The sequence below is a fragment of the Muntiacus reevesi genome, chromosome 21, assembly GCF_963930625.1.
Source record: "Muntiacus reevesi chromosome 21, mMunRee1.1, whole genome shotgun sequence".
NCBI lineage: Eukaryota > Metazoa > Chordata > Mammalia > Artiodactyla > Cervidae > Muntiacus > Muntiacus reevesi.
Window position 1 is genome coordinate 27,134,599 of NC_089269.1, and position 25,646 is coordinate 27,160,244.

General features: G+C 35.8%; 1 pseudogene; it reads left to right on the forward strand.

The window, feature by feature from the left end:
- Positions 1–13,398: 13,398 nt before the first annotated feature.
- LOC136152335 (apoptosis-resistant E3 ubiquitin protein ligase 1 pseudogene) lies at positions 13,399–21,104 on the forward strand (annotated as a pseudogene).
- The last annotated feature ends 4,542 nt before the right edge of the window (positions 21,105–25,646 follow it).

Consider the following 25,646-nt stretch of genomic DNA (forward strand, 5'->3'; position numbering starts at 1 on the left):
TGTGTGTGTGTTAGTCTTTCTGCTGTCTTCCCTTATAACTTTAATGTTGCTTATTTTGCTAGTTGTTAAAATTCCTGTGAACAGAATCATATTTTATGTATTCTTCCATGATTCCTTCCTATCAACATTATCACTAATATTTATTTATGTTGATGCACAAATCATTATTTATTTTCTGTTATTGCTGTATAATAATCAACTGAAAATACTACATTTTATGTTTCCATCACATCATTCATGTACATTTCATTTGCCTTTATTTTAAAAATAATAAAGTTTAGGGAAAGATTTTGAACTTTTAATATCAATATCCTAGGGCTCATGTTCAAGAGTTTCTTTGAAATGTAAGTCTAGGAATGAAATTGATTTGTTGTAGGACATGGGAATGCGCACGTTTCTTAGGTAATGCAAAACCTTTACAAAGCTTTGTTTAAATTGACACTTTGGCCAGATGAGAATGTCAGCTTATCCGAATCCTGACAAACACTTGATACTGACTGACTTTTATGTTTTTGCCATCTGGTAATTGCCCCTTACAGTTTCTATGTTCCTTTTCTTAATTGTCTCTAGGACATCTGGATTTTTTTAAATTAAGTGTCCAAAATTTTTAAAAATTCTTTTGCCATTTTATTTTAGATTGTTAGTAGTTCTTTATATAACCTTTGCATTAATCTTACTTCTGTAATATCTTCTCTTAGTTTGTGATTTCCCATTTTGTTCTTTTTATGATATCTTTTTATAAAAATAATTTATAGTTGAAATTATTTCTACATAATTTGTAACTGTGTGATGCTTTTAAAAAGCATGTCATCTGTGTCTCTTTTTCTGTTTTGCATATAGGGTTATCGTTACCATCTTTCTAAATTCCATATATATGTGTTAGTATGCTGTAATGTTCTTTATCTTTCTGGCTTACTTTGCTCTGTATAATGGGCTCCAGTTTCATCCATCTCATTAGAACTGATTCAAATGAATTCTTTTTAACGGCTGAGTAATATTCCATGGTGTATATGTACCACAGCTTCCTTATCCATTCGTCTGCTGATGGGCATCTAGGTTGCTTCCATGTCCTGGCTATTATAAACAGTGCTGTGATGAACATTGGGGTGCATGTGTCTCTTTCAATTCTGGTTTCCTCGGTGTGTATGCCCAGGAGTGGTATTGCTGGGTCATACGGCAGTTCTATTTCCAGTTTTTTAAGAGATCTCCACACTGTTCTCCATAGCGGCTGTACTAGTTTGCATTCCCACCAACAATGTAAGAGGGTTCCCTTTTCTCCACACCCTCTCCAACATTTATTGCTTGTAGACTTTTGGATAGCAACCATCCTGACTGGCATGTAATCGTACCTCATTGTGGTTTTGATTTGCATTTCTCTGATAATGAATGATGTTGAGCATCTTTTCATGTGTTTGTTAGCCATCCGTATGTCTTCTTTGGAGAAATATCTGTTTGGTTCTTTGGCCCATTTTTTGATTGGGTCATTTATTTTTCTGGAATTGAGCTGCAGGAGTTGCTTGTATATTTTTGAGATTAATCCTTTGTTTGTTGCTTTGTTTGCTGGTATTTTCTCCCAATCTGAGGGCTGTCTTTTCACCTTGCTTATAGTTTCCTTTGTAGTGCAAAAGCTTTTAAGTTTCATTAGGTCCCATTTGTTTATTAAATAAATAAATAAATAAAAAAAATAAAAAGCATGTCATTTTATAATGATAAAGATAGTCTGTATAGTCTCCTCAAGTCTTATCATTTAGATTTATGGTTAAATGCTTAATCCACATACAATAGATTTTCTATGATTGCTGTGAATTTGGGAGATTCAATTTATATTTTTTGTGTGATCAGTCAATTCTGCTGCCTTTATTTACTTAAAGTCCATCATTTTCTTCACTGACTGCAACACCCCATATCAACATCCCATATAAGCTTAACTTGTTTTCCTATGTTCTTTCCCATTCTGTATATAAATTTTTCTGCTTCAGTTAGAAACCCATAATCTAAGATGAAATGAGTTTTTTATATTCAGCAGGATAAATTCCCACCTTGTTATATTCTTGGCCAATGAAGATTTTAGAATAAACTTGTGAAGTTCAATGCGAAATGCTAAAAGGATTTTCATTGATAGTGTATTGAATCTTAGATCAATTTGTTGAGGTTGCATATCATTGCAACATTCATTATATTAACAAAAGTATACTGTATATATCTTTATTTATTTCAGAGAAACTTTAATATTTCTGTAAAATATTTTTATTTCCTTATACATCATGTATATTATTTTTAAAATTATCTCTATATCATTATTGATTTTCATTATCATTTTAATTAGCACTGCTAACATTTTTTTAAAAAGTTATTATTCAGTTGCTCAGTTGTGTCCGATTTTTTGCAACCCCATCGACTGCAGCAGGCCAGGCTTCCCTATCCTTCACCATGTCTTGCTGCTTGCTTAAACTCATGTCTGTTGAGTCAGTGATGCCATCCAACCATCTCATCCTCTGCCGTCCCCTTCTCCTCCTGCCTTCAGTCTTTCCCAGCATCAGGGTCTTTTCTAATAAGTCAGCTTTTTTCATCAGGTGGCCAAAGTATTGGAGCTTCAGCTTTAGCATCAGTCCTTCTAATGAATATTCAGGATTGATTTCCTTTAGGATTGACTGGTTTGATCTCCTTGCAGTCCAAGGGATTCTCAAGATTCTTCTCTAACCATGCTTCTTCAAAAGAATGAATTCTTTGGTGTTCAGCCGTCTTTATGGTCCAACTCTCACATCCATACATGACTACTGGAAAAATCATTGTCAGCAAAGTAATGTGTCTGCTTTTTAATTCAGCAAAATTGTTAAACTATTATTATTCTATCCAAACTTTCATTTATTATATTAGTTTTTATAGAATCTTTTGCCTTTCAGTCTTTTCTAGAATGTTATTGTTGTTGTTCAGTCACTAAGTCATGTCTAACTCTTTGCACCCTCATGGACTGCAACACACCTGGCTTCCCTATCCTTCACTGTCTCCTGGAGTTGATCAAACTCAAGTCCATTGAGTCGGTGACGCCATCCAACCTTCTCATTCTATGCCGCCCCCATCTTCTCCTGACCTCAATCCTTTCCAGCATCAGGGTCTTTTCCAATGAGTCAGCTCTTTGCATCAGGTGGCCAAAGTATTGGCCATGCAGTTACAAATAGTCAGACACGATTTAGTGACTGAACAACAGGAAACAAATGAATAATTAAAAACTAGTTCAATTACATTTTATTCCCTCTCAGAAAGACTGGTCTTTTCATTTTCCTGGAAATCAACCTCTGAAGCTGCTGTAATCTGCATAGTGTACTTGTTGAAATCAAATTCTTGTATACCTATAGCAGATAAACTTACAGAACTATTGCTATGTTAAAAACAAAGTCATTTCATTCTGTGGTTAAAACTTCAAGCAATTTTGAAGTAATCTCTGGAGCACAGATTCATTCCTTTAGAGTGTCTTACCAATTACTACTTCTAAATCATTTTAGCTTTCTTTTAACTTTCCCTTACACTAGCAATATTCAGACTCTAGGAAATGAGATTCATGTTTTTTTTTTTTTCTTTTTGACAAACTATACATGTAGGTGTATCGTAATCATATCATTATATCTCGGATGACCAATTGCTTTTTTCTGAGAATAGTAATTCAAGATGTGGCTATTTGAGGGACTAAGTAAAATAATGATGAATTTTTCACATGCTCATATTCTCTTTGCTTGCTGTGAAAATGTACAAAACAGATCTATTCTAGCTCTTCAGCTTATCCCATAGAGTAGAACCAACAAAGATACTTCAAAAGTAATATTTACTTTAAAACTGATTGGGCATAACTATAAGAAATGCTATTAGGGCAATCATAGAGGAACACATAGACAGTCAAAATGATATATATATAAGAAAGAAAAGAAAGTGAAGTTGCTCAGTTGTGTCCAGCTCTTTGCGACCCCATGGACTATAACCTACCAGGCTCCTCCATCTATGGGATTTCCCAGGCAAGAGTACTGGAGTGGGTTGCCATTTCCTTCTCCAGGGGATCTTCCCGACCCAGGGATCGAACCCTAGTCTCCCACATTGCAGGCAGATGCTTTACCATCTGAGCCACAAGGGAAGCCCTATAGCCATATATATACATATATGTGTGTGTATATATATAAACATACATAAAATATGAGAGAGAAGGGCAAAATGTGGCCTAGTTTTCTGTATGCAAGGATCTATAACTCATTGACTCATTAGAGTTCTGTTTGTAGTTAAAATTGTCAAGGCTCATTGAATGCCGTTTTATATTAAGTATTTTGTTAGCAAATGCCTTTTTGAAGAATGGTTGAGGTTATCTTTTACCTTAAATGCGATATGCTGTAACAGATTTTACACTGTTGTGAATTTCAATATCAGGATATCTTATTGAGAGATTGTAACAACCATGGTTAAAAAGATTTCCATGTAGTATATATGCTACATGGTTGAGAACAAAAATGTAAACATGACTTTAGTTAGGAAATGCAAGATGAACCATTCTCTGCATAAAACTCTTAATTTGATAGAATGTTCTTTGTTTAGAATTTTAAAGTATAATTGAATCATTCATCTATTGAAAACATTTGTCAGAATGCCTATAAAAATAGAGATCTAATTCCCCATAGTGGAATTAGAAGCCCTTCACATCAGACCATTATTTTCACACCATTTTCTTCAACTTTCTAAAGGCTTTTTATTTCTTTTCTGTATCCCAACCACAGAGAAACAATTCTTGATACCCAAAGAGTGTCTGCATTCTGCCATTTGAATTATTTGGCTCAATTCAGTCTAAATTAACAACAGTCAAAACAATTGAACTCTTATTTTATTTTAGGTTACAAAGGAAGAAAATCCAGGCCACCCAGTAGTTAGGGTCCAGAGGAAAAACAAACAAGCAGTCAACGGCAATTGTCATTAGAGCTAAGAATTGTGCTTAGGGTAACATACAAACGAGGAGAATTTATCTGATGACAAGGACTATCCAAGGGGACAGCTACATAAAGCTAATGGATCAGCAGTTTTAATCTTACTTTAGTAAGAGCTTACTAATATTTGCAGTTTTACTCAAGCTGGTTTTAAAATATGAGTAAAAATCAGGGACATAAATAATCAGCAGAATGTCATTCCAAACAGAAAATGAAGCCAGATTATGGTGTCTTTGGGAAACTACAATAGCTTTGTATATCTGGAGTGAGTGGAGAAGGGAGAAAGAGGGCAAATAGCAAGAGATGGGGAGATGGGGCTGAAGAGATATATTTGGTCCAGTTGATAGTAAAATATACTGAAGAGTTCCCATGTCATAATAAAGGGGGTTTATGCATTTTGAACCAGTGGGGAGCATGACTTGATGTCTTTAATATTTCCCTCCTTGAACGATCTCACAGCAGTGTGAAAGATGGCTTGGATGGGATTCAGAATTGAGATCCTGGTGTTGTAGATACAGAGTATTGAACAGATTTTTCCCATTCACTCCCCATTACCTGGAACACCTACTGTGTTTCAATTCAATACGTTGGAGTCCTAGGTACATTTCAAAGTCTGCTCAAATGTCACCTCTCTGTGAAGTCTTCCTAGATCTTTTGTCCATCAAAATATTGTCTCTCTCCCCTTGTCTCCTTCTCTCACTTTCTCTATAATCTTCTAGCTCTTGCATTAGAATTGATATATTTAGGCTGTCTCTGTAGCTAATAATGAACATAAAAAGGAATAACTACTCAATAAATATTTGCAGAACTCGATATTTTCAGTAAGTGTTTAAAAGACAGATTTATAGTAAAATCTTAAAATAATATATTGATAAAAAAAAAGAGGAGAGTTTTTGGAAACTATGTATGTGCAGTTAATTCTAAATCTTGCTAATATTGTAATCATTAAGTTTGTTTCTGTTATTGCTTCATCAGTTCTCTGGTGTACACTAGCTGTGGAAAGAATTTTCTTTTGTGTCAGACAATTGTTGATTTTAGAAAAGAAAGACAAAAACAAGTGCTTTTCAATTTACTTAGTACAAGATGAAGAACATAGGCATGCCTAAAAAGGGATTACGATATTAATGCTTTGTTATAAATTAATTTCTGTTGGGTATTTAGATACTTTTTCTTGAAATTAGGGGAAATGTGAATTTCACACCAATATATTCTCCCTAGGCTGCCTTACTCTGAAGCATTTTTTCTAAAATTGAAGGGTGAAAACAAGTATCTAGGACTCTACTGACTTATGGTAACCATCAACTGTAATATTCTACAGTATTAAATTTTGCTGCCTTCACTTTGTAAAACAGAATAATTACTTTATACAAGTATTTTAAACATATTTTTCTAAGGTTTATTAGTTCCATACTTAGAAGGGATTAATATTTATGAGTTGTTACAGATGACTTTTTATTAAAGTATAGTTGATTTGTAATGTGTTAATTTCTGCTGTTCAGCAAAGGATTTAGTTATACATATATATGCATTATTTTTTATATTCTTTTCCATTATGATTTATCTCAGGATATTGAATACAGTTCTATATATATGTGTACATTGTAGGACTTTGTTTTTTATCCATTCTATGCATAACTGTTTGTGTCTGCTAACCCAAAACTCCCAGTCTACCCCTCCCCTAGTCCCCTCCTTGGGGAATACAAGTCTATTCTCTATGCCTGTGAATCTGTTTCTGTTTCATAGGTAGAATTTCAAAAGTAGCTTTGCTCGTGTCATATTTTAGATTCCATATATAAGTGATATCATATGATATTTGTCTTTCTCTCTTTTTTTTGGACTTAGTCTGATAACCTCTAGTTCCATCCATGTTGCTGGAAAAGGCATCATTTCATTTCTTTTTCTTTTTTTAGCTGAGTATATTCCATCATACATATGTACCACATCTTTATTCTTTATCTATTCATTTGTGGATGGACATGTGTTAGCTATTGTGAACCTGCTGCTATGGACTTAAGGGTGCCTTGATCTTTTTGGATTATAGTTTTGTCTGATATAGGCCCAGGAGTGGGGTTACTGGATCATATGGTAATTCTATCTTCAGTTTTTAAAATATTTTTGAATTATTATTTCACAGGCATGCCTCACCAAAACATTCTTAATGTATTATTTTTAAAAAATATTTCAAAAACACTAATGCATTTTTTCATTCTCCCATCTAAGTATTAAGACACTAATGATATAGATGTGGAAAACTGAACAGATTTTTTCATTTACTCTTCTGTCTCTCAGTTCAATTTCTTGGTAGCCTTGCTAGCCTCGTGACCCACCTAGGTTCTAAGTTCCCGGAGTCTGCAGTGACTTACTGAGGCAAATGAATTGATGCTTAAGTTAGTGACTTCATAGCCATTTCAAATATTAAAAAAGAGCTGCAGGCATCATTAGAATTCACCCAATGAATGAGTTATTTTCAGCTACTGGTTATTAAATCAAGCAGCAACCACAGGAACCAAGACCCTTGGCTTGAAAGGGAAAAAAAAAAATCTAAATCATTGAAAACCTTTACACATAGCTAAATATTTTATCTTAATTTAAATAAAAATGAAGGATTCTGATCAACTTAATGTAAGTGAATTCATGGCTATAATTTGGGGTGGGGAGGAAATAGCTTACTGTCCCTCCTTCCTACAAAGTTGAAAATGAACTATTGAGCTCCTTTCACTGGCTTCTACATGGATGGTTAAGAATTCACATCAAGCAATTTGACATCTATATTTTAAGTACAAATTTCCATAGGTCAGAATATTTTATTTAATATAGATAAAAAGATCTTGCAATATACATATCACAATTTTTGTTTAATTATCCATATTTGATTTAAAGAACACCATATTTTAATATTACACATTTAAACTTCTAAAAGTGCATTAAGGAAGAAAGACATTCTTTTGTAATGAATTAAAAAATTATACTACTATGTTACTGTTAATATTAATTGGAATAGATATTTTGGTTGGCAATATCCAAAGCCTTAGAAGATCAAGACTCTTGAAATTGGATATGTCTTTGACTCATAAATTATCCTTCCAAGAGTAAAATGGAAAGAATAAAAGACAGATATTTAAATTATGGTACATTGATATAATGGTATATTAAAAATTTTACTTAAAAGAATGTGTAAATAGTTTATACAACATTAAGTAAAATAAAACATGAGGAATAGAGAGATAGATAGACAACAGATATTCCAAATTTATGTCTCTCCATTATATTAACATTTATTTCAAAGACTGGAAGTTTAATAGTAATTATGTTTATGAGGCTTTATTTTTTTATTTTTACTTTTATTATTATTCAAATTAGCTATACAGGCTTGTGATTTTATTGAAGTATAACATATATATTTACTGAAGTATGACATATATATAAAAGTATACAAATCCCAAGTATATAATTCAGTGACTTTTTCACAGTAAACATTTTATGTATTCAATAAACAGAACTTCAATATTTCCCCAGAAGTGCCTGTCATGCCCCACTCTAGTTACTAACTCCCCTAAACATAAGAACTCTCTTAATGTTTATCACTGTAGATGAGTTTTGCTGGTTCTGCATGTTATAGAAATGAAATCATACAGTATATATAAACTCAACATTATGTGTGGGAGTGAGTTGTCCATGTTGTTGTATGCAGTATCTTATTGTATGAATGTATCCCAACTTATGCATTTTACTGTTATTAATCATTTGTCCACTGTTTGTTGTCATCACTAAATTGTGTCTGACTGTTTACAACCCGATAGATTGCAGCAAGCCAGGTTCTGCTGTTCTTCATTATCTCCTGGAGCTTGCACAAATTCATGTCCATTGAGTTGGTAATGCCCTCTAACCATCTCATCCTCGGCTGCCCTCTTCTCCTTCTGCCTTCGATCTTTCCTAGCATCAGGATCTTTTCCAGTGAGTTGGTTCTTTGCATCAGGTGGCCAAATTGTTGGAGCTTCAGCTTCAGCATCAGTCCTTTCAATGAATATTCAGGACTGATTTCCTTTATGTTTGACTGGTTTGATCTCCTTGCAGTTCAAGGGACTCTCAAGAGTCTTCTCCAGCACCACAATTCAAAAGCATCAATTCTTCACCTCTCAGCCTTCTTTATGGTCCAACTCTTACATCCATACATGACTACTTGGAAAAACCATAGCTTTGACTATTTGAACCTTTGTTGGCAAAGTCAAGTCTCTGTTTTTTAATTCACTGTCTAGATTTGTCATAGCTTTTCTTCCAAGGAGCAAGTGTCTTTTAATTTTGTGACTACAGTCACTGTCTGCAGTGATTTTGGGGCCCAAGAAAAGAATATCTGTCACTGCTTCCACTTTTTCCCCATCTATTTATCATGAAGTGATGGGACTGGATGCCATAATCTTAATTTTTTGAATGTTGAGCCAGCTTTTCACTCTCCTTATTCACAGTCATCGAGGCTCTTTAGTTCCTCTTTGCTTTCTGCCATTAGAGTGGTATCATTTGCATATCTGAGGTTGTTGAAATTTCTCCCAAAAATCTTGATTTTAGCTTGTGATTCATCCAGCCCCACATTTGCATGATGTACTCCATATATATGTTAGTTTGGGCCTGTTAGCAATCTAGCATCTTATGAACATTCTTGCAAATTTATTTTGATTAACTTATGTATAAATTCCAACAGGGAATATACTTTGTAAGTCATAGGATAATTGACAATTATCAATTATCCTTTGATAATTGATATCAGCTTTGATAATTCTTATGCTACTTTTTGTCAGCAATAGTGAATGGAAAGGAGAGAAGGGAAAGAGAGAAAGGGGAAGAGAAGGAGGGAGAGAAGGAGGAAGGACCAGAAACTGTTACCTATGTAGATGTTGGCTTTTTATATTACCTTGGGCAGTATTAACAGGTCATTGACCCCTGGCTTGTCATTTATCTCAGTCTCTCATCTGGTCTTTCTTTCCTGATAAATTGAATAAAGCTGATGACCTTTTATTCATATCTGTTATAAAGTATATCAGCTTTCTTTGCTTCTCAGTCTGATCAATCTGATTCCACTTTGACTTTTATGAGCAGTAGCTAACATGAATGGAGCAGTCTGTGCCAGTGTTATGATTTAGAGATTAGTGATGACATGTAGATTAATCATTATAATGCATACTTTAAATGCACAAAATTAGTATCTTTATACTAAGACACATCCAGAATCTAGAATAAGAAAACTCAGAGATTTACCTGAGTTTATTAATCAGAAAATTAGGGTACAAGACAAAAAAGGTGATACCAATATGTCTAAAAAGAGAGAAAAATAAACACTAAAAATCACACTAAGGGCATGAGATAAAGTTTTAAATTTTAAAGCTACTTTTATAACCCCAAATGCTAAAGCCATCTTTTTATAACTATCCTGACTTTTCACAGTGATTCTTCTGATACCAGGAAACTCAGCCTGAAGTTTTTGGAATGATCAAAATTAAGAACATGATCTTCATTTTTGTTGGCCCAGATATCTGCTTTAACACTTCAAACACTCTTTTAAAATATCTCGCACTGTATCAAAAATAACTTTTCTTAGCCACAAAGAAATCTGAGAGCTCTGTCAGTCAGCAAGCCCATATGTAAGTGAGAAAGAAATCTGCTGCTTAGTTTACATGACAACCTACAGATCAAAGCAAAATAAATAAATAACATTGGGTTGACTAAGTCTTCTAGTTCCTTGGGAATAAACACTGGATATAAATACATTGAAATGAAACACTGAAGACACTGCAGCTATCCATGTTGAAATTTTATAGAAAATATAATTCCCTGGCAAAGGGGAATTGTAATTTTTAATATAAAATGTTAATTTTCATCAAAAAGTACAAACCAAACATAGTATAGATTGGTAGACTAAAAATAAAATGATTTGCCCATTGTTGTAGAAATATATAATTGCTTTGAAGGATAATAGTTTCCTAAATGCAAGCTAACCATAGCTCATTTGTTCCATTTAATATTTTTAAAATGGCACCTTATTCATTAGCACATATCATTAAGACTTAGTTCAAATGAAATCATCATCTACAGGAGACTATTAAAAGTAGTTTTTTTGCGTGTGTTTTTTTTTTTTAAACTGAGAAGTTGTTATCTTTTCTTTATAAAGGTCCAATGTGTTTTCCTGAAATACAGATTTTTTTAACTTTCACGTCAAGTTTTACCTCTACAGTGGTTTGAATTCACCATGAGTTCTGATTTGCACAATAGTTCTTCCCTTTCTCTAGGGTTCAGACTTTAGAATTAATCAGCTTTTTAAAAGTAGTATTTTAAGGAGGAATCTCCTCCCCTTATAGAAATAAGCTCAGGAAAGTAGTAAAAGTTATGTCAAGGAGAGTTCAATTATCTTACATTCACTCTACTCTTGGCCTACTTAGGAGCTCTCAAAAGAAGGGCCACCCTCTGATACAAGCTTAACAGGAAGTTTGTTCCATTTAAGAAGATATTCGTAGTGTCAGGAAGCCAGAATTTTCTTTAAAAAATAGTATTGTAAGATGCTTTAAATCAAATTCCTTTATCCAATGTGGGCAGTATTTTACACAGGTTAAATTATTATTGTTCCTTCTAGAGACTCAATAGTGTCAGTGGTTACTATAATTCTGTGTGTATATTGTCATTCCTAAGTGGATTTCACCTCAAGTGCTATAAAAATTATTTTTTGTATCTAAATAAAAGAGAAGAATAAACTTGAATAAGAATGTGTCTGCCACTCTCATCCAAATTAATAGGAGGTATTCCAGATTTTAACAGGAAAAAAGTATATGTATGACTCAAAATATTATTTTTTTCTTAACTATAATTTATTGAGATCTTTGAAATAGAGTTAGGTCTAGAAAATTGTTCCATTGACATTTTTAATTAAGTTTTCTCAGAATATAGTTGCTTTACAATGTTGTGATAATTTCTGCTATACAACAAAGTGAAGCAATTATACGTATACATATGTCCATTTTTTAAAAATTTTCTTCCCATTTAGATCACCACAGATCATTCAGTAGAGTTCCCTATGCTAAACTATAGGTTTTCATTAGTTATCTATGAAACTAATTAGTTTTATACACAGTAGGGTATCTATGTCAGTCTCAATCTCCCAGTTTTCCCCACTCATTCCTTCCCTCTTAGTAATCATAACTTTTTTCTCTATTCATCTGCAAATCTATTTCTGCTTTGCCAATAAGTTCATCTGTACCATTTTAGTAGATTCCACATATAGGCGATATTATATTTGTTTTTCTCTTTCTGACTTCATTCTGTATGACAGTCTCTAGGTTCATCCCTGTCTCTGCAAATGGCACTTTTCCTTTTCATGGGTGAGTAATATTCCATTGTTGGCTTCCCTGGTAGCTCAGCAGTAAAGAATCCACCTGACAATTCAGGAGATGCAGGTTCGATCCCAGGGTTGGGAAGATCCCCTGGAGAAGGAAATGGCAACCACCCCAGTATTCTTGCCTGGAAAATTCCATGAACAGAAGAATCTGGAAGGCTACAGTCCATGGGGTCACAAAGAGTTGGACATGACTTAGCAACAAAACAACAACAAATATTTTGTTTTATATATGTACCATACCTTTATCCATTCCTCTGTCAAAGGACATTTAGGTTGCTTCCATGCATGGCTATTGTAAATAGTGCTGCAGTAAACACCAGAGTGCATGCCTCCTTTTGAATTATGGTTTTCTGAGTATATGTCTAGGAGTGAGAGAAATTAAGGAAATAATCCCATTTACCATCACAACAAATAGCACAATATACCTCAGAATAAACCTAGCTAGGGAGACAAAAGACCTATATCCAGAAAACTAGGACAGTGGAGAAAGAAATCAAAGATGACACAAACAGATGAAGAGATATACCATGCTCTTGGAAGAATCAGTATTGTAAAATGACTTTACTACCAAAAGCAATCTACAGATTCAATGCAATCTCTATCAAATTTCCAATGGTATTTTTCACAGAATTAGAACAAAAAATCTGCCATTTTAATCAAAACAAAAAAGAGCACAAATAGTCAAAGTGATATTGAAAAAGAAAAACAAAACTGGAGGAATCAGGCTACCATACGACCCAGCAGTCAAAACACTTTTAAAGATAATAAAAAAATATTACTGTAATGGTTTTATTTTATTATTTTTAGAATATATTAACTTTTAGGAAAAATTTTAGATTTGATATCAAAGAGAGTGCTTATTCTCTGCATTTCAAAGCCAGTGTAATAATGTATAGCCTATTAAATTATACATGTGTTGATAATACTTAATCAATCAGAATGCCATTAATGAACCCTGGTTCATCATAAATATTTTAGCATTCATTTTTTTAAAAAGTACATGGTTCAGTAAGTAGTGTAGCAGTAATTAGAAAATTTTTGGAGAGAAAAATATTTTCGGAGATGGACATTGAACAAGTATGTCCTTGTTTATCTTACTCAGACTGTGATTGGAGCTAGAGGCAGTCATTAGTAAGCAGCCAACAATTCTCTGCAATAGAATTGAGTAATTCAAAATAGTTGTCATGGTTTTCTCACATCAACTATTTTATTTCCTAACATATTTTTAATTGTATCAAGATTAGGACTGTGTACTAAGAATATGAAATATTTTTCAGAATAGAAAATTATCAAATTAGTAGGATAGTTTAATGTCCATTTAGGTGTGAAATCCCTTCAGATAGTTAAATGTTCTGAAGTATATTTCCTACTCTTTTGACAAAGTTATCTCAACCCATTTCACACAGAACACATAAAAATATTTATATAGTCACAGGGAATAAAATGGAGAGAACTTGGAGTATCTATATGCAATTTGGTAAACAAATATTATATAATCTTGATATTATTAAGATAAAGATAAAACATAAAACATTAGAGAGGTGCTAATATTGAAATTTTATAAACTGTACAAATAAATATTTTCCTTTTTAATGACAAATGAGCTTACTTTTTAAAATATATTTTAGTTTGAATTATACATCCTTGAATTAGCCATGAGAAATTCTAGATACCTTTTGATAATGATCTTTCCAAAGCATCATACTCACTATGGATAAACGTTGAACAAATACATAAATGGTAGCAAAATGTAGTTGATTTATAATGTCCTGTTAATTTCCAGTGTCCAGCACACTGATTCTATGTATATATGTATACATATATATGTAAACCAAAACATTATACATAATAGAATGATGAAGATAATTTGAGATCAATTTTTGAAAGCTTCATGACCTATAGTCTTTTAATGAGTTATTCAATTTTTTTTACTTTTGTAATCTTATAGAACATTTTTAATCCATAAAAATTATAATTATTAATTTAAAAATTGTATCACAAATCAAATTTTGACTAATTGTAAATATCAAATGCCAATAAGGAAGTAACAAGGGGAAAAAAAGAATAAAGGGGGGAAAATGAGAAAGAAGAAAGAAAAATATACCATTTCAGAAAGTCTACAAAAGCAATTACAGGAGCATCTGGCATGTAATAACAATAATGAAATAATCATTCGTATTTTTTGTTTAACCAGAAAAATGAGATAAGAGCAAAATAAATCGAAAGAATGCTATATAGTTTGCTAAATGCTTGCAAAAAAAGATTTCTAAGTAAAAAGTAGCGAAGCTAACAGACACAATTCAATAAGAATTGATGCTATATGGATAGCCAGTTCAGAGAAGTATTTGACCCCAAAAGTGCTTATTTTTTAATTGCCACTGCAATATTTATTGGGATGTTGCCAACAAAATTTTCTGACTCCAAACTGCATAGTTCATGAATTCAGTGCTAATAGGCTGTTTCATAATTTGGTACAAGGAGCTTGCTTTCTTAGCTGAATGCTCATCAACCCTGATTCTTTTATCCCTTCAAGCTGCTGAATCGACTTCTATCAATGACTGTAAATTAGAATAGACTTTGTAGCTTTCAGGATTCTCTCTCATGAGTCAAATTCTCTGTTCACAAGAGCCCGAGGACTGTGATGAACTTAGACTTTGAACAGGTCTAGCTTTATATCCTGGCTCAGGAAGCAACATCATAGGCATAACCATAAACTTTGTGAATATAACTAGTTTGTGACATTATGTTTAGGGTGAACCAAAGTCTCCAGTCATTGCCTAGGTTTTAGCTTATGGGAGTGTATATAGGCCCTCAGAAGACAACATTAATATTTCCTCATTACTTTATGTAGTAACTTGGCATGTATATATTCCTGTTTTCATTTTTTGATGTCAGGTTCAGTTTGGTTCAGTTCAGTCACTCAGTCGTGTCCGACTCTTTGCGACCCCATTAACCTCAGCACGCCAGGCCTCTCTGTCCATCACCAACTCCCGGAGTTCACCCAAACCCATGTCCATTGTGTTGGTGATGCCATCCAACCATCTCATCCTCTGTCATCCCCTTCTCCTCCTGCCCTCAATCTTTCCCAGCATCAGGATCTTTTCAAATGAGTCAGCTCTCCACATCAGGTGGCCAAAGTATTGGAGTTTCAGCTTTAACATCAGTCCCTCCAATGAACACCCAGGACTGATCTCCTTTAGGATGAACTGGTTGGATCTCCTTGCAGTCCAGGGGACTCTCAGGAGTCTTCTCCAGCACCACAGTTCAAAAGCATCAATTCTTCGGCACTCAGCTTTCTTTATAGTTCAACTCTCACATTCATACATGACCACTGCAAAAACCATAGCTTTGACTAGATGGATCTTTGTTGGCAAAGTAATGTCTCTGCTCTTTAACATGCTGTCTAGATTGGTATAACTTTCCTTCCAAGGAGCAAACGTCTTTTAATTTCATGACTGCAATCACCATCTGCAGTGATTCTGGAGCCCAGAAAAATAAAGTCAGCCACTGCAACTGTTTCCACTTTTTCCCCATTTATTTGCCATGAAGTGATGGGACCGGATGCCATGATCTTAGTTTTCTCAATGTCAGGTTATTGAAGTAGAATTTATATACACTAAAGGTCACTCTTTATAGTCATATATTTCCATGAGTTTTAAAAAACAAAGTAATGTGATGATCACCAGAATGAAGACAGAATAGTTCCATTACCACCGTACTTTTGTAGTCAATCTCCCTGGTAAACTTAAATCAGATGGATTTCTGTCCCTTTACTTTGACCTTTTCTATAACATCAATAAAGTCAAATTTTATAATGAGTAACTCTTTCTTTCTTCCTGGATTCTTTCATTTAGTGTAATGCTTTTGAGATTCATTCATGGTGTTACTTGCATCAGTGGTTATTCTTTTTTAAATTTTTGATGTGTTATTCCATTGTGTGGGTCTGCCACAACTTTCTCGTCTAGTCATGACTTAACAGATTATTGTTTTTTTTCCCTGACTGAGGTGGTTATAAATGAAAGTGATATCAGTATTCACATACAGTCTTTGTGTGGGCTTATGTTTTCTTTTCTCTTGGGTAAATAAGAGTGTAACTGCTGGGCTTATGATGACTAAGTTTAATATCAAATGAAATGATCATATGATTTAAACATACTGATTTTGCATTTCCAAGAAAAATGTATCAGACTATGTAATGCTTAATAATAATGACAATGGCAGCAATTACAGCCATAATGACAGTTTTAATGCGTGCTTGTTTAGCATCTTCCAGACAACAGGCAGTATGCTAAGCATTTTATGTATTTTTAATTCATTTCATCCTCACAGGGATAATAATATCATTATTATTATCTTTATTTTAATGTGAGAAAATAGAAATCTGAAAAATGTTATATAACTTGCCCAAGTTGTCAGCCTACAAGTAAGTGGTAGAGCTGAGAGTCTACCCTAGAAAATCTGGCCATTGGATTACCTTCCCTAAACATGATGTCCTACTGTCTTTTCATTTACTGGTTAGAATAGACATTAGGAATAATAGAGTTCATCACTCTAAAGAAAAATTAAAGAATTCTAAAAATTTGTTCTTAAGGCATTTTGTGCAGAACATAAACTGAAAAATTTAGCATCCAAGAACTTGAAAAAAATGTCATTAGTATATGCATACAATAACTATTCTTATGCACAATTTGCTCAATTTTTTCTGCATTTACACAATCCCTTTGCCAAAGGAAAATTGTTTTCCTTACACTGATGTAAGTTTTAGATTGAATTGTTGTTGTTTAGTCACTCAGTTGTGTTCAACTCTTTGTGACCCCATGGACTGCAGCAAGCCAGGCTTCCCTGTCCTTCACCATCTCCCAGAGTTTGCTCAAACTCATGTCCATTGAGTTGGTGATGCCATACAACCATCTCATTAGATTGAATGCAAAGGGTCTAAAATGAAAATCATAAAGGAAATTAATTTCAGTCTTTGAGAATAAGAAATGACATTGAAAGACTCCAATGCACAAACAAAATTCTATTTACTGTTAGAAAGAAATAGAACCTGACATTTTTATCATATAAAAGGAGAAGGACATAATAGAATAATTAAAATAGACTTTATATTTTTATTTGCAGATTACATTACATAAAAGTCCTCATGACTATTGACAGACACTAAATAGTTTGGAACCTTTATGTTGCTCAGGATTATTGGTTGTTATATTTTTATTAATTATTTTGGGGAAAAAATTAAGGTCTATTTTTTGACAGTGTGTATAGAACCACTTAAAAAGAATCTTTCTCAAGCTTCATTTATGGTTTTTGTGTCCTTCGAAAATGAAAGTGTTAGTTGCTCAGTCATGTCCAACTCTGTGACCCCATTGACTGTAGCCCACCAGGCTCCTCTGTCCATGGAATTCTTCAGGCAAGAATACTGGAGTGGGTTGCTATTCCCTTCTCCAAGGAATCTTCCCAACCCAGGGATCGAACCTGGGTCTCCTGTATTTCAGGCAGATTCTTTACCATCTGAGCCACCAGGGAAACCCTTCTTGTCATTTAGTTGACTGTAGAGAGAGAGAGAGAATAAAATGGTTCCAACAGACATGGCTGTTATCACATTTTTGGAGATAGGCCTGATAGAAATAGATGAAGAAAGGAGAGAAGTAATCGTCGTGTTGGTGTCTAAAGGGTCTGGGCTTATTCTATTATGTATATTGTTTATGTTAAGTCACAGTACATAAAAAGGCATCACATCTGCTCTCCTACTTTCACATTTTTATCAGGTGTTGATGCAGTGCTATTTTTTACCCTGACTGATTTTTTAAAACATTCAGAGTGAAAGTTCAAATATGTGCTTATATAATGCACAGTATACCTAGATTGAAATTGCATCAACTGTGACAGCTATTTACCTCCTTAATTCATTCTGGATATTAAATAAATGTAGCAAAATAAAGGGAGAAGGCAATGGCAACCCACTCCAGCACTTTTGCCTGGAAAATCCCTTGGATGGAGGAGCCTGGTAGGCTGCAGTCCATGGGGTCACTAAGGGTCGGACGTGACTGAGCGACTTCACTTTCACTTTCATGCTTTGGAGAAGGAAAAGGCAACCCACTCCAGTGTTCTTGCCTGGAGAATCCCAGGGGCGGGGGATCCTGGTGGGCTGCCGTCTATGGGGTCGCACAGAGTCGGACACGACTGGAGTGACTTAGCAGCAGCAGCAGCAGCAGCAAAATAGAGGGGCACTCTGCCCAGGTTTCTGTAAATACTCCTCAAGTGATTTTCAAACTTCTGTGAAGATTAAAAATTTTCTTTGAGAATGGCTGAAGTTACAGTATGGCATGAGAACAAAATATATACAGTTATCAGGGCAGAGCAGAGTGTATCAACAAGTAATAGTGTGGAAACCAGATTTTTATTTTTAATTTTCTCTCTAACCAAACTGAGACTAGGAACATGACCTCTCAGTCTTCTGGTCTGGCCTGCATCACTCAAATTTTAGAAACTCTTGAGTGTGTATGTGCACATGTGTGTGTGTTTGTGTGAGTCCCACGCTGTTTTTATTCTATGCTTTTATGAGTAATGGTCTTTACTGTTTCTATTTCAAGCTTTTTGCTTTATGTAGACTTACATAATAGTTTACATCTTTCTTGGATTTTCTGTGTGTGTGTGTTTCTATTTATTTGGTGCCAACCAGGGAAAATCTGGAATCTCTAAACAGCTTCTGCCTTCTCCACCTCTATTTCTGCTACATTGTACTATTGTGGAACAAGTTGAAAAGAATCCAAAGTCTTGAACTATCATGACATTTTCAATATTTCTCCTAGCTTTCATAGATTTAAGATGTTTTACCATTCTGTTCTTCAGTTCAGTTCAGTCTCTCAGTCGTGTCCGACTCTTTGTGACCCCATGAATTGCAGCACGCCAGGCCTACCTGTCCATCACCAACTCCCAGAGTTCACTCAAACTCATGTCTATCGAGTTGGTGATGCCATCCAGCCATCTCATCCTCTGTTGTCCCCTTCTCCTCCTGCCCCCAATCCCTCCCAGCATCAGGGTCTTTTCCAAGGAGTCAACTCTTCCCATGAGGTGGCCAAACAATTGGAGCTTCAGCTTCAGCATCAGTCCTTCCAATGAACACTCAGGACTGATCTCCTTTAGGATGGACTGGTTGGATCTCCTTGCAGTCCAAGGGATTCTCAAAAGTCTTCTCCAACACCACAGTTCAAAAGCATCAATTTTTCAGTGCTCAGCTTTCTTCACAGTCCAACTCTTACATCCATACATGACCACCAGAAAAACCATAGCCTTGACTAGACGGACCTTTGTTGGCAAAGTAATGTCTCTGCTTTTTAATATGCTGTCTAGGTTGGTCATAGCTTTCGTTAATTCTGTTCTCAGTGTCATATAAAGGATACTGTGCTGTGCACGTTCTTGAGAGATGAGCACAACTACAGCCTGTCCATTCATGAGCTTGGTCCTCCAGAAGAAGAGGTACTGGTGTCTCATTTGAGAAGTCAGTGACGTCCAACCAGCAGGCAGACTTTCCAGGGGTTCCTGCGGCTCACCCTGCATTCTCGGAGCTGCTTCCCTGCCTGCATCTCATACCAAAACCAGCCAATCAACAATGGTGAATTTGACATCATTGTCCTAAGCGAGAATGAGAGGAATATCATTGAACGCAACGTATCCACGTTAGGAGTGAGCGTTTACTTTGAAGCTTATCTGTATAACGCTGCCAACTTCACCCGCACGCCGTGGCACCTCCCGCCCATGCACATGGGCCCTGCCCAGCGCCGGCCCTCCTCGGCTCTGGAGGAGGAAGATGAAGACTCACCGTCTGAGTGTCCCATCCCTGAGAAGGTGAAGAAACCAAAGAAGGTGTACTGCTACATGTCACCAAAGCAATTCTCAGAGAAGGAGCTCTACCAGAAAATCATTCCTTGGCGGTTTTACACCTCCTGGATGTGCCCCAGAACCAAATTTTCAAACCTTGGCCCAGACCCTGTCCATAAGCTGCTCACCCTTGTGGTGGATGGTGGCATTCAGCCTCCTGTGGAGCTCATCTGTAAGGAGAGGAACATCTTAGCGGCCACGTTCCTCCGCTCCCTCCATAAGAACATAGGAGGATCCAAGACCTTTCAGGACAAGGTGAACTTTTTCCTTCGAGAGCTTTGGCAGGTACATATGAAAAGGCCACATTCTGAAGTCACCCTAAGGTCAGAAGACAAGCCTTGTTGGAATCGTCTCTGAAAGCCACTGGGAATTTCTCCATCTCAGATTGGAGCAAGAACTTTGAAGTGGTTTTTCAGAATGAAGAAGCTCTGGACTGGGAAGGGCCTCTTCAGGAATAGTTTGAGTTCATCTGCAAAGCACTGTTTGACACCACCAATCAGCTCTTCACCCGATTCAGTGACACCAACCAAGCCCTAATGTACCCCAACCCTAATTGCCCCGCTCATCTGCTCCTAAAGATGTATGAGTTTGCAGGGCGCCTGGTGGGCAAGTGTCTCTATGAGTCCTGTCTAGAAGGAGCCTACAAGCAGTTGGTCCAAGCTGGCTTCACCCATGCTTTCTTGGCCCAAATCATAGTACAATGTATGCATTACAAGTGCTTTGAAACAGATGACCCAGAATTCTACAAATCTAAAGTTTGTTTCATTCTCAACAATGACATGAGTGAGATGGAGCTGGTCTTTGCAGAAGAGAAATTTAATAAATCAGGTCAATTGGATAAGGTCAGAGAAGACTCCCTGAGAGACCCGCTTCAGAAACAGCAGTGAGTAGAATACAGCAAGGAGAAGGAAATGGCAACCCACCCCAGTATTCTTGCCTGGAGAATCCCAGGGACAGAGGAGCCTGGTGGGCTACCATCTACGGGGTTAGACAGAGTTGGATACAACTGAGTGACTAAGCACAGCACTGCTGTTGATGCTAAGTCACTTAGTCGTGTCGGACTCTGTGTGACCCCTTGGACTGTAACACACTAGGCTCCCCTGTCCCTGGGGATTCTCCAGACGAGAATACTAGAGTGGGCTGCCATGCCCTCCTCCAGGGTAATCTTCCCAACCCAGCGATCGAACCCAGGTCTCCTGTACTGCAGGCAGATTCTTTACTTTCTGAACCATCAGGGAAGCCCAAGAATGCTAGAGTGGGTAGCCTATTCCTTCTCCAGGGGAACTTGCCAACCCAGCAATCAAACTGGGGTCTCCTGCTTTGCAGCCGGATTCCTTACCAGCTGAGCTACCCAGGAACATCCCATATAAAGGAAACTTGTTTATAGAACAGTTTTGATAGCCTCTTGAATAGACCAATTGAAATAAATTGTCATTAAAATTGCTTTCTATGCTATAGAGCAGGTCCCACTAGCTATCTGTTTAACACATGATAGTGTATATATGTCAATCAATCCCAATCTCCCAATTCATTCCCCCCGCTTCCCCAGTGTGTCCTATATCTGCATCTCTCTTGCTGCCCTGCAAGTAGATTCATCTTTACTATTTCTCTAGATTCCACATATATGTGTTAATGCACAATATTTGCTTTCCTCTCTCTTCTTTATAGCACAGGGAGCTCAACTTGGTGCTCTGTGGTGACCTAGATGGGTGGGATGAGCTGGGGGAATGGAGATCCAAGAGGGAAGGGATATATGTGCATATATAGTTGATTCACTTTGCTATACAGCAGAAAAAACACAATATTGTAAAGAAACTATACCCCCAATAAATTTTTTTAAAAATAGGTTTGGTGTTATCAATGAAGCATCGTTCATTTGCTAGAGAGTTTTTTCCTAGGACTTTGTTTTCCCTATGAGTCAGCATAAATGTACATCTTAATAAGTGAATAAAATGTGAGTGGGTACATAGTGGCAATGGAAGGAAGGAATCATATGTGTTGTTAGCAGATATGCCTTCTGGTTAATTTAGGCTGCTTAATTTGTTGCAAGATGAAGAAATTCACCTCAAGATGTTTCCAGTACTCAGAGTTCATTACAAAAATGCACACACATGGCTTCTCAGGAATACTTCTTGGGAATAGTAGAGATCACAGGATGGTCAAGAAGTAGATGAAATGATTAAGGTTTCATCAAATGCAGCCTAGCTCTAGAATCCAGACAGTTCGAGGGGTCTCAGGAGCATGTCTCCATCAGCTGGTTTCCCCAACTTCTACTCTTAGTATCATGGTTTGTTCTTTTCTGCCTTTTCTACTTTCTCCTAATATGACCTCTACTGTCTTTCATAACCTGTCTTTACTTCATTCCTTTCAGTCTTGTGTTCTCTGTATTGTCTCTGTACATTTAATTCATATTTGTAAGAAATTTTTATTGAGTTATAATTTACCTACTATATAATTCACTTGCTTTACTTGTACAATTCACTGAATTGGGGTATATTTACAGAGTCATGTAACTTTTTCACTGCAGGCAGAGGTTTTTTGGTTGATTTTTTTTTTCTTTTTTGGGGAGGTGTTTTTTTGGCCATGTGGCATTTGGGGTCTTAGTTCCCTGATCAGGGATCAAATCTTCACCCCCTGTAGTGGAAGCATGGAATCTTAACAGCTGAACCATTCAGGAAGTCATTTAATTCATATTCTTAAAAATTAAAAATCAGACTCAATACATCTCCACAGGACAGGTCATTGGCCAGAATGTGGATTCGTTTCCATTGGATCAAGTTCCCACCAGATCTTAGAGGATGATACATAGGATAAAACATTGCTCCTGAGGCTACACCTTCATCAGAGGCTGTGGTCTTGGAAAGCACCATGTTTGGACATTCTGCATATCTTCATGAAGAGATAAAGGAAAATTCAAATGTAGGCTCCATGAGAGTCATGACTTTCTCTTTTTGCAACATACTTCTTTGTCTCCTTTTCAAAGAATAGTACCTGGCATGTGAACACTCAAATATTTACTGACTGCATGTATAAGAAAATAACAAATGCATCATTTGGATTTGCTTATGGAATATGCAATAACTTCATAACAGTGTGGATCAAGGAGATCCAACCAGGTCCAAGTCATGTTCCACATGAACCAGCCTCACATGGTTGTTTAGGTGTGGAGTCAGTGAATAATTTTGTTCATGAGTAAGGGAGGGAAATCTCAGGCTTACCCAGAACAGAGAACAGAGTGTCTCAGTCACCTTCTTCCAGGTCATGTACAATATATTTGAATATATCTTCTATAATTAAAAGATATTTAATTTTGTTATTTAGAGTATGACAGTAATAAGAGAAGAACATTTACCTGGTTCCCATGTAATGTGGGAGTGTAGGCTCTGTCTCTTGAACCACATGCAGCCATCTACCAGAATATTCCTTTAGAGGCATCTGTAAGACAAGCAAATTCAAGAATAATCTTAATAAAGATATGTCTTAGGTACCATAATTTTACAGAAACAAAACTCTTCTAAATCTCTATACATAGAATGTCCCAGTGAAATTCTAATCAAAAAGGAGGGGAACTCTTGTGGACATACTTGTGTACTTTAATAAGGACAGTTAGAATTATGAAAAAAATATTTTCAGTACTTCTCCATCTCACCCACATTCATCCCTATCCTTTATACGCTTCCCTGAAATTCAACCAATCACAGGTGTCCATGCATATGTATGTATGCATCTCCTCTGGATATTTCCTGAGACCTACTCTACATCTATAGATTAGCATTAGCTATCTATAGCTAGTGTAGCTATCTATAGCTATCTGTAGCTATGCTACATCTATAGCATTAGCATTTTGATGAAAAAACATAGAGTAAGTCTCAGGAAATATCCAGTGGAGGTCCCTACACACATATGCATGGAAACCATGGCAGATTGATGTTGATGTTTGGCAGGAGCCAACACAATATTGTAAAGCAATTATCCTCCAATTAAAAATAAATAAATTTAATTATAAGAAATGCTAATGCTAAATCATCCAATACTTTCTTATTGCCTATTTACAATACTTTCCAATATGCCTGTTTATGGTCATAAGTCAAATGACCATGTAACATATCATTTGAGCCAAGAGATTTGATGAGCCAAGTACTCTTACTACATACATAAGTTGAGAAAATGGAGGCTCACCTAGGAGGAATGACCTGCTCACATCTATTTGTCTATAAGTCACATCATCAGGATTTGAATGTAGGCCTTATAACACCCTAAAGCTGTCTTTTGAGATTTCACACTTCCTGAAAGTGTGATAACAATTTAACATATCACTACTTCCTATGAATATTTACACTTTAATGTGAAAGTGAAGACTGTCAATGTGTATAACCCAAAGTTTCCTTAGTAGTAAAAAATAAAATATTTTGACAACTTGAGAGATTTTATTTCTGAAAGGGGTTATCTTCCCATTTTCTAAAGATGAGGTTGACTCAGCTCTGATTAATCCTGCTTATTCTCAGCTTGCCTCTTAGTCTGCAAATGATGAAAACAGAATGTTGATTTTTTTTTAAATCATCTACTTTTATTGATATATAATTTTCAGTGGTGTAGATTGACTCTGTTTGATTTTCAATGTTTCTTTCTATTATGATCTATGAGTTTGTTTCAGGATGTATTGGGTAAAATGGATAATTCTCAAGTTACACTGGGTACCTTCTTCTCTGCAATAGGAGAAATATTCTAAATAAAGTTGTATTGGCAAACTGACTTGTACCACAAGGATACTATGAATTAAACCCAAAACAGTGCAATAAAAAGAAAAGGAGAGGGAAGAATTCTGGGTGAGTGGAAGGTTTAACACGCACACACACACATACACACATATACCCATACCCACACAAAGTGAACAGAGAATTCTTAAATCTACTTCTATATTATATCTTCACATACTGATTTTATTCTGTTTAAGAATGACAAGTAATTTTAAAAATAATTTGGGGATATAGATATACCTGCTAAGCCAAAACAAACTATGATTACAACATCCAGTTTGGGTTTAAATAGAACCCTCATTTATCATCAGGCCATCCTTAGACTCATTGAGAAATCTGTTTTTACTATTCTGTACTCTCTTCACAAAAAGGCACTGGGTCAAACAATTTTAACTAACATGATGATAAATAAGTAGCTCTGCTTTCCATGGTAAAAGATTCAATGGCACATTCTAGTAATTTTCCTGACGATGGTTATGTGGGTATGTACTTGCTCAGTCGTAAGTCCTGTCCAGCTCTTTGTGACCCCATGGACTGTAGCCCACCAGGCTTCTCCATTTATGGGATTTCTCAGGCGAGAATACTGGAGTGTGTGGCCATTTACTCCTCCAGGGGATCTTCCCAACCCAGGGATTGAAACCAAGTGTCATGTGTCTCCTGCATTGGCAGACA